We start from the raw sequence: 9,904 nt of genomic DNA, 5'->3' as shown, positions 1-9,904 counted from the left end.
ACTTTGTTGTCCTTAAGCCATTTTGCCACAACTTTGGAAGTATGCTTGGGGTCATTGTCCATTTGGAAGACCCATTTGCGACCAAGCTTTAACTTATCCACATAATTTTCCTTCCTCATGATGCCATCTATTTTGTGAAGTGCACAAGTCCCTCCTGGAGCGAAGCACCCCCACAGCATGATGCTGCCACCCCCATGCTTCACGGTTGGGATGGTGTTCTTCAGGCTTGCAATTACCCCCTTTTTCCTCCAAACATAACGATGGTCATTATGGCCAAACAGTTCTATTTTTGTTTCATCAGACCAGAGGACATTTCTCCAAAAAGTACAAACTTTGTCCCCATGTGCAGTTGCAAACCGTAGTCTGGCTTTTTTATGGCGGTTTTGGAGCAGTGGCTTCTTCCTTGCTGAGCGGCCTTTCAGGTTATGTCGATATAGGACTCATTTTACTGTGGATATAGATACTTTTGTACCCGTTTCCTCCAGCATCTTCACAAGGTCCTTTGCTGTTGTTCTGGGATTGATTTGCACTTTTCGCACCAAAGTACGTTCATCTCTAGGAGACAGAACGTGTCTCCTTCCTGAGCGGGGTGACAGCTGCGTGGTCCCATGGTGTTTATACTTGAGTACTATTGTTTGTACAGATGAACATGGTACCTTCAGGCGTTTGGAAATTGCTCCCAAGGATAAACCAGACTTGTGGAGGTCTACCATTTTGTTCTGAGGTCTTGGCTGATTTCTTTTGAATTTCCTATGATGTCAAGCAAAGAGGCACTGAGTTTGAAGGTAGGCCTTGAAATACATCCACAGGTACACCTCCAATTGACTCAAATGATGTAAATTAACCTATCAGAAGCTTCTAAAGCCATGACATCATTTTCTGTAATTTTCCAAGCTGTTTAAAAGGCACAGTCAACTTAGTGTATGTAAACTTCTAACCCACTGGAATTGTGATACAGTGAATTATAAGTGAAATAATCTGTCTGTAAACAATTGTTGGAAAAATTACTTGTGTCATGCACGAAGTAGATGTCCTCACCGACTTGCCAAAACTATAGTTTGTTAACAAGAAATTTGTGGAGTGGTTGGAAAAAGAGTTTTAATGACTCCAACCTAAGTGTATGTAAACTTCTGACTTCAACTGTACACACACACACACAGAGGGAAAAAAGTATTTGATCCCCTGCTGATTTTGTACGTTTGCCCACTGACAAAGAAATGATCAGTCTATAATTTTAATGGTAGGTTTATTTGAACAGTGAGAGACAGAATAACAACAACAAAATACAGAAAAACGCATGTCAAAAATGTTATAAATTGATTGGCATTTTAATGAGGGAAATAAGTATTTGACCCCCTCTCAATCAGAAAGATTTCTGGCTCCCAGGTGTCTTTTATACAGGTAACGAACTGAGATTAGGAGCACACTCTTAAAGGGAGCAAGAAGCAATCAATCAGATTCCAAACTCTCCACCATGGCCAAGACCAAAGAGCTCTCCAAGGATGTCAGGGACAAGATTGTAGACCTACACAAGGCTGGAATGGGCTACAAGACCATCGCCAAGCAGCTTGGTGAGAAGGTGACAACAGTTGGTGCGATTATTCGCAAATGGAAGAAACACAAAATAACTGTCAATCTCCCTCGGCCTGGGGCTCCATGCAAGACCTCACCTCGTGGAGTTGCAATGATCATGAGAACGGTGAGGAATCAGCCCAGAACTACACGGGAGGATCTTGTCAATGATCTCAAGGCAGCTGGGACCATAGTCACCAAGAAAACAATTGGTAACACACTACGCCGTGAAGGACTGAAATCCTGCAGCGCCCTCAAGGTCTCCCTGCTCAAGAAAGCACATATACAGGCCCGTCTGAAGTTTGCCAATGAACATCTGAATGATTCAGAGGAGAACTGGGTGAAAGTGTTGTGGTCAGATGAGACCAAAATTGAGCTCTTTGGCATCAACTCAACTCGCCGTGTTTGGAGGAGGAGGAATGCTGCCTATGATCCCAAGAACACCATCCCCACCGTCAAACATGGAGGTGGAAACATTATGCTTTGGGGGTGTTTTTCTGCTAAGGGGACAGGACAACTTCACCGCATCAAAGGGACGATGGACGGGGCCATGTACCGTCAAATCTTGGGTGAGAACCTCCTTCCCTCAGCCAGGGCATTGAAAATGGGTCGTGGATGGGTATTCCAGCATGACAATGACCCAAAACACACGGCCAAGGCAACAAAGGAGTGGCTCAAGAAGAAGCACATTAAGGTCCTGGAGTGGCCTAGCCAGTCTCCAGACCTTAATCCCATAAAAAATCTGTGGAGGGAGCTGAAGGTTCGAGTTGCCAAACGTCAGCCTCAAAACCTTAATGACTTGGAGAAGATCTGCAAAGAGGAGTGGGACAAAATCCCTCCTGAGATGTGTGCAAACCTGGTGGCCAACTACAAGAAACGTCTGACCTCTGTGATTGCCAACAAGGGTTTTGCCACCAAGTACTAAGTCATGTTTTGCAGAGGTCAGACATTTTTGACATGCGTTTTTCTGGATTTTTTTGTTGTTATTCTGTCTCTCACTGTTCAAATAAACATACCATTAAAATTATAGACTGATCAGGTCTTTGTCAGTGGGCAAACATACAAAATCAGCAGGGGATCAAATACTTTTTTCCCCTCACTGTATATACATACATAAATACATATATACATACATACACACACACACACACACACACACACACATATATATATACACATACATACATATATATACACACACACATATACATATACACAGTCCCGTGTAGAGCGTGGCGTTTGCAACGCCAGGGTTGTGGGTTCGATTCCCATGGGGGGCCAGTATGAAAATGTATGCACTCACTAACTGTAAGTCGCTCTGGATAAGAGCGTCTGGTAAATGTAAAAATAAAGTTATTTGTATATACACATACATATACATACATACAAACACACATACATATATATATATATACATACATACATACATACATACATACATACAAACACACACATATATATATTCATATATACAAACACACACATATACATATATATATAATTTTATATACACACACACACACACACACACACACATATATACATACACAAATATATATACACACATATATATAAAGATCAGGAAAAAATTAAGAGACCACTGCATATTTTTCTTAAATCAGCATCTCTACATGTATGACAGCCATTCTATTCCAGTGTCTGTTGAATTCCAACACAGACACACCTCATTCTACTGAATTAGGTACTGATTAGGTGATCACCTGAACCAAATCTTATTTAATGAGGAAAAGTATAAAAACCACTGCTGTGGTCATCACTATCCTCTTGCAATAGGACCAGCTGGATGGCAAAAACAGTGCTAATAGTACCTCAAAAGTAATATTAATCAAAAAATAACTATTGACCATGTCAAAGGAAAAGAAGGGTTCAATTCTGGCTTTACTGGCAGAGGGATACAGTGAGCGTCAGGTTGCTTCCATCCTTAAAATTTCAAAGACGGTGGTTCATAAGAACAAGGTCAAGCAGCAGACATTGGGGACAACAAAGCTACAGACTGGCAGAGGGTGAAAACGACTCTACTGACCGGGATGACCGCCAACTCATTCGAATGTCACTCAACAACCGTAGGATGACATCAAGTGACCTACAAAAAGAATGGCAAACGGCAGCTGGGGTGAAGTGCACGGCGAGGACGGTTCGAAACAGGCTCCTAGGAGCAGGGCTGAAGTCATGCAAAGCTAGAAAAAAGCCCTTCATCAATGAGAAGCAAAGAAGAGCCAGGCTGAGGTTTGCAAAAGACCATAAGGATTGGACCGTAGAGGACTGGAGTAAGGTCATCTTCTCTGATGAGTCCAATTTTCAGCTTTGCCCAACACCTGGTCGTCTAATGGTTAGACGGAGACCTGGAGAGGCCTACAAGCCACAGTGTCTCGCACCCACTGTGAAATTTGGTGGAGGATCGGTGATGATCTGGGGGTGCTTCAGAAAGGCTGGAATCGGGCAGATTTGTCTTTGTGAAGGACGCATGAATCAAGCCATGTACAAGGTTGTCCTGGAAGAAAACTTGCTTCCTTTTGCTCTGACTTTGTTCCCCAACTCTGAGGATTGGTTTTTCCAGCAGGACAATGCACCATGCCACACAGCCAGGTCAATCAAGGTGTGGATGGAGGACCACCAGATCAAGACCCTGTCATGGCCAGCCCAATCTCCAGACCTGAACCCCATTGAAAACTTCTGGAATGTGATCAAGAGGAAGATGGATGGTCACAAGCAATCAAACAAAGCCGAGCTGCTTGAATTTTTGCAAATATTGATTTCTGAACTCTTCCTAAGTTAAAACATTAGTATTGTGTTGTTTAAAAATGAACATTAACTTATTTTCTTTGCATTACTCGAGGTCTAACACTGTATCTTATTTGTTGTTTTGACCCGTTTTCATTTTCTGCAAATAAATGCTCTAAATGACAATATTTGTATTTGGTATATAGGTATGTGTTCACCCAAACACATACCTATAAATAGTAAAACCAGAGAAACTTATATTTTTGCAGTGGTCTCTTAATTTTTTCCAGAGCTGTATATATACAGTTGAAGTCGGAAGTTTACATACACTTAGGTTGGAGTCATTAAAACTCGTTTTTCAACCACTCCACAAATGTTAACTATAGTTTTGGCAAGTCGGTTAGGACATCTACTTTGTGCATGACACAAGTAATTTTTCCAACAATTGTTTACAGACAGATTATTTCACTTATAATTCACTGTATCACAATTCCAGTGGGTCAGAAGTTTACATACACTACATTGACTGTGCCTTTAAACAGCATGGAAAATTCCAGAAAATGATGCCCCCCCACCCCATCCTTTTTACGCTGCTGCTACTCTGTTAATTATTTATGCATAGTCACTTTAACTCTACCCACATGTACATATTACTTCAACTAGCCGGTGCCCCCACACATTGACTCTGCACCGGTACCCCCCTGTATATATAGCCTCCCTACTGTTATTTTATTTTACTTCTGCTATTTAATTTTTCTCAACACTTTTTTTGTTGTTTTATTTTTACTTTTTTTGTTAAAAATAAATGCACTGTTGGTTAAGGGCTGTAAGTAAGCATTTCACTGTAATGTCTGCACCTGTTGTATTCGGCGCATGTGACCAATAAAATTTGATTTACCTGTGGATGTATTTCAAGGCCTACCTTCAAACTCAGTGCCTCTTTGCTTGACATCATGGGAAAATCTAAAGAAATCAGCCAAGACCTCAAAGAAAATTGTAGACCTCCACAAGTCTGGTTCATCCTTGGGAGCAATTTCCAAACGCCTGAAGGTACCACGTTCATCTGTACAAACAATAGTACGCAAGTATAAACACCATGGGACCACGCAGCCGTCATACCGCTCAGGAAAGAGATGCGTTCTGTCTCCTAGAGATGAACGTACTTTGGTGCGAAAAGTGCAAATCAATCCCAGAACAGCAAAGGACCTTGTGAAGATTCTGGAGGAAACAGGTACAAAAGTATCTATATCCACAGTAAAACGAGTCCTATATCGACATTACCTGAAAGGCCGCTCAGCAAGGAAGAAGCCACTGCTCCAAAACCGCCATAAAAAAGCCAGACTACGGTTTGCAACTGCACATGGGGACAAAGATCTTACTTTTTGGAGAAATGTCCTTTGGTCTGATGAAACAAAAATAGAACTGTTTGGCCATAATGACCGTCATTATGTTTGGAGGAAAAAGGGGAACGCTTGCAAGCCGAAGAACACCATCCCAACCGTGAAGCACGGAGGTGGCAGCATCATGCTGTGGGGGTGCTTTGCTGCAGGAGGGACTGGTGCACTTCACAAAATAGATGGCATCATGAGGAAGGAAAATTATGTGGATATATTGAAGCAACATCTCAAGACATCAGTCAGGAAGTTAAAGCTTGGTCGCAAATGGGTCTTCCAAATGGACAATGACCCCAAGCATACTTCCAAAATTGTGTCAAAATGGCTTAAGGACAACAAAGTCAAGGTATTGGAGTGGCCATCACAAAGCCCTGACCTCAATACTATAGACCATATGTGGGCAGAACTGAAAAAGCGTGTGCGAGCAAGGAGGCCTACAAACCTGACTCAGTTACACCAGCTGTGCAATTAACAATGTCTACACTGTATTTCTGATTAATTTGATGTTATTTTAAAAATGGACAAAAAAATTGCTTTTCTTTCGAAAATAAGGAAAATTCCAAGTGACCCCAAACTTTTGAATGGTAGTGTATGTATATATATATATATAATAGAATGCATAGTCTACTTTGACCTGTGGTACAGTGAGACAATTATTGTATGCACATTCTAAAATCAGGTAATTTCCTTCTTACTTGGTTAATCCACTGTCCACCCTTGTGTGGAGTGCTTAAAAATAAATAAATCACTGATGGATGTATCAAAACTATCAGTGGATATATTATATTTCGGAAGTGTACATTTACTTGTTATTTCTACAAAGCCAAAGCCAAATCCAATCTGTAACTGAAAACAGTTTACACATAGTTAACCAACCATACAATCATCAATTGACTAAACAAGCAAAAGGATTATAAATTATTGCAAATACAGTTTTAATCGACAGACATTTGACCAAAGTGCAAATGACCAGGTAATATGACAGGCTAAAAGATTTGACAGAGACCAAACAGCGTTCCAGCCAGCTGAGTCATACAGTAGTAGAGAATACAACCATGAAAACAGAACTTAAAAAAATATATATATATGATTTACTGTCGTCAAAATATACAGTGCCTTCAGAAAGTATTCACACCCCTTGACGTCTTCCACATTTTGTTGTTACAGCCTGAATTGAAAAAATTGTGTGTCACTGGTCTACACACAATACCACATAATGTCAAAGGGGAATTATGCTTGACATTTTTACAAATTAATCAAAAATGAAAAGCTGAAATGTATTCAACCCCTTTGTTATGGCAAGCCTAAATACAGTGGGGGAAAAAAGTATTTAGTCAGCCACCAATTGTGCAAGTTCTCCCACTTAAAAAGATGAGAGAGGCCTGTAATTTTCATCATAGGTACACGTCAACTATGACAGACAAATTGAAGAAAGAAAAAAATCAAGAAAATCACATTGTAGGATTTTTTTATGAGTTTATTTGCAAATTATGGTGGAAAATAAGTATTTGGTCAATAACAAAAGTTTCTCAATACTTTGTTATATACCCTTTGTTGGCAATGACACAGGTCAAACGTTTTCTGTAAGTCTTCACAAGGTTTTCACACTGTTGCTGGTATTTTGGCCCATTCCTCCATGCAGATCTCCTCTAGAGCAGTGATGTTTTGGGGCTGTCGCTGGGCAACACGAACTTTCAACTCCCTCCAAAGATTTTCTATGGGGTTGAGATCTGGAGACTGGCTAGGCCACTCCAGGACCTTGAAATGCTTCTTACGAAGCCACTCCTTCGTTGCCCGGGCGGTGTGTTTGGGATCATTGTCATGCTGAAAGACCCAGCCACGTTTCATCTTCAATGCCCTTGCTGATGGAAGGAGGTTTTCACTCAAAATCTCACGATACATGGCCCCATTCATTCTTTCCTTTACACGGATCAGTCGTCCTGGTCCCTTTGCAGAAAAACAGCCCCAAAGCATGATGTTTCCACCCCCATGCTTCACAGTAGGTATGGTGTTCTTTGGATGCAACTCAGCATTCTTTGTCCTCCAAACACGACGAGTTGAGTTTTTACCAAAAAGTTCTATTTTGGTTTCATCTGACCATATGACATTCTCCCAATCCTCTTCTGGATCATCCAAATGCACTCTAGCAAACTTCAGACGGGCCTGGACATGTACTGGCTTAAGCAGGGGGACACGTCTGGCACTGCAGGATTTGAGTCCCTGGCGGCGTAGTGTGTTACTGATGTTAGGCTTTGTTACTTTGGTCCCAGCTCTCTGCAGGTCATTCACTAGGTCCCCCCGTGTGGTTCTGGGATTTTTGCTCACCGTTCTTGTGATCATTTTGACCCCACGGGGTGAGATCTTGCGTGGAGCCCCAGATCGAGGGAGATTATCAGTGGTCTTGTATGTCTTCCATTTCCTAATAATTCCAAATCAAATCAAATTTTATTGGTCACATGCGCCGAATACAACAGGTGCAGACATTACAGTGAAATGCTTACTTACAGCCCTTAACCAACAGTGCATTTATTTTAAACAAAAAAAGTAAGAATAAAACAACAACAAAAAAAGTGTTGAGAAAAAAAGAGCAGAAGTAAAATAAAGTGACAGTAGGGAGGCTATATATACAGGGGGGTACCGTTGCAGAGTCAATGTGCGGGGGCACCGGCTAGTTGAGGTAGTTGAGGTAATATGTACATGTGGGTAGAGTTAAAGTGACTATGCATAAATACTTAACAGAGTAGCAGCAGCGTAAAAAGGATGGGGTGGGGGGGGGGCAGTGCAAATAGTCCGGGTAGCCATGATTAGCTGTTCAGGAGTCTTATGGCTTGGGGGTAGAAGCTGTTGAGAAGTCTTTTGGACCTAGACTTGGCACTCCGGTACCGCTTGCTGTGTGGTAGCAGAGAGAACAGTCTATGACTAGGGTGGCTGGAGTCTTTGACAATTTTGAGGGCCTTCCTCTGACACCGCCTGGTATAGAGGTCCTGGATGGCAAGAAGCTTTGCCCCAGTGATGTACTGGGCCGTACGCACTACCCTCTGTAGTGCCTTGCGGTCAGAGGCCAAGCAGTTGCCATACCAGGCGGTGATGCAACCAGTCAGGATGCTCTCGATGGTGCAGCTGTAGAATTTTTTGAGGATCTGAGGACCCATGCCAAATCTTTTTAGTCTCCTGAGGGGGAATAGGCTTTGTCGTGCCCTCTTCACGACTGTCTTGGTGTGTTTGGACCATGATAGTTCGTTGGTGATGTGGACACCAAGGAACTTGAAGCTCTCAACCTGTTCCACTACAGCCCCGTCGATGAGAATGGGGGCGTGCTCAGTCCTCTTTTTTTTCCTGTAGTCCACAATCATCTCCTTTGTCTTGGTCACGTTGAGGGAGAGGTTGTTGTCCTGGCACCACACGGCCAGATCTCTGACCTCCTCCCTATAGGCTGTCTCATCGTTGTCGGTGATCAGGCCTACCACTGTTGTGTCGTCGGCAAACTTAATGATGGTGTTGGAGTCGTGCCTGGCCATGCAGTCATGGGTGAACAGAGAGTACAGGAGGGGACTGAGCACGCACCCCTGAGGGGCCCCCGTGTTGAGGATCAGTGTGGCAGATATGTTGTTACCTACCCTTACCACCTGGGGGCGGCCCGTCAGGAAGTCCAGGATCCAGTTGCAGAGGGAGGTGTTTAGTCCCAGGATCCTTAGCTTAGTGATGAGTTTAGAGGGCACTGTGGTGTTGAATGCTGAGCTGTAGTCAATGAATAGCATTCTCACGTAGGTGTTCCTCTTGTCCAGGTGGGAAAGGGCAGTGTGGAGTGCGATAGAGATTGCATCATCTGTGGATCTGTTGGGGCGGTATGCAAATTGGAGTGGGTCTAGGGTTTCTGGGATTATGCTGTTGATGTGAGCCATGACCAGTCTTTCAAAGCACTTCATGGCTACAGACGTCAGTGCTACGGGTCGGTAGTCATTTAGGCAGGTTATCTTAGAGTTCTTGGGCACGGGGACTATGGTGGTCTGCTTGAAACATGTTGGTATTACAGACTCAGTCAGGGACATGTTGAAAATGTCAGTGAAGACACTTGCCAGTTGGTCAACACATGCTCGGAGTACACGTCCTGGTAATCCGTCTGGCCCTGCGGTCTTGTGAATGTTGACCTGCTTAAAAGTCTTACTCACATCGGCTACGGAGAGCGTGATCACATA

The sequence above is a fragment of the Coregonus lavaretus genome (genome assembly GCF_964263955.1).
Source record: "Coregonus lavaretus genome assembly, chromosome: 10".
NCBI classification, from domain to species: domain Eukaryota; kingdom Metazoa; phylum Chordata; class Actinopteri; order Salmoniformes; family Salmonidae; genus Coregonus; species Coregonus lavaretus.
The sequence above is the reverse complement of the archived record's forward strand: the minus strand, read 5'-3'. Positions refer to the sequence as shown.